Below are 617 nucleotides of genomic sequence, written 5' to 3' on the forward strand. Positions count from 1 at the left end.
GAGATGGATCAGAGGCCTGGCAAGCTGGGCCAGGCAGAGGGCTCAGGGGGAGCGGGAGAGAAAGTCATCAGTATCACCGAGCTCATCAGCACCATAAAGCAAATCAAGAACATTCCAGAAAACAAACTGATCAGCTTGGCCTCAACACTGGATAAAAATTAAAATGGCAAGGTCAATATTGACAACCTCATTAAGGTGATTGAGCTGGTGGACAAAGAAGATGTTCACATCTCTATCAGTCAGGTAGCTGAGATAGTGGCAATGCTGGAGAAGGAGGAGAGGTGGAGAGGAAGAAGGCGGCTAAGGGAAAGACTGAGGAGGAGGCTGCAGAAGTGAAGAATTAGGGCTGGTCTTGGCTCTCAGGCATGTTGGTGGCCCTCCAGGTGTCTGCCTCCATCCTGCTTCACTAGCTGTTGTGGTAATGACCATAATAGTGATCACTTTGAGGTGATTTTTTTTTTTTTTTTAGTACTAGAAGAAATAAATTTTATTTATTTATTTATTTGTTTGTTTGTTTATATTATACTTTAAGTTCTAGGGTACATGTGCACAATGTGCAGGTTTTTTACATATGCATACATGTGCCATATTGGTTTGCTGCACCCATTAACTTGTCA

The 617-nt window shown here is 42.9% G+C and overlaps 1 pseudogene; it reads left to right on the forward strand.

Moving 5' to 3' along the window:
* The window catches only part of LOC105530821, a 9,652-nt pseudogene extending 9,308 nt beyond the window's left edge, over nucleotides 1-344 (forward strand).
* Nucleotides 345-617: the final 273 nt, after the last annotated feature.

Source organism: Mandrillus leucophaeus, unplaced genomic scaffold (assembly GCF_000951045.1).
Source record: "Mandrillus leucophaeus isolate KB7577 unplaced genomic scaffold, Mleu.le_1.0 Scaffold12, whole genome shotgun sequence".
NCBI classification, from domain to species: Eukaryota; Metazoa; Chordata; class Mammalia; order Primates; family Cercopithecidae; genus Mandrillus; species Mandrillus leucophaeus.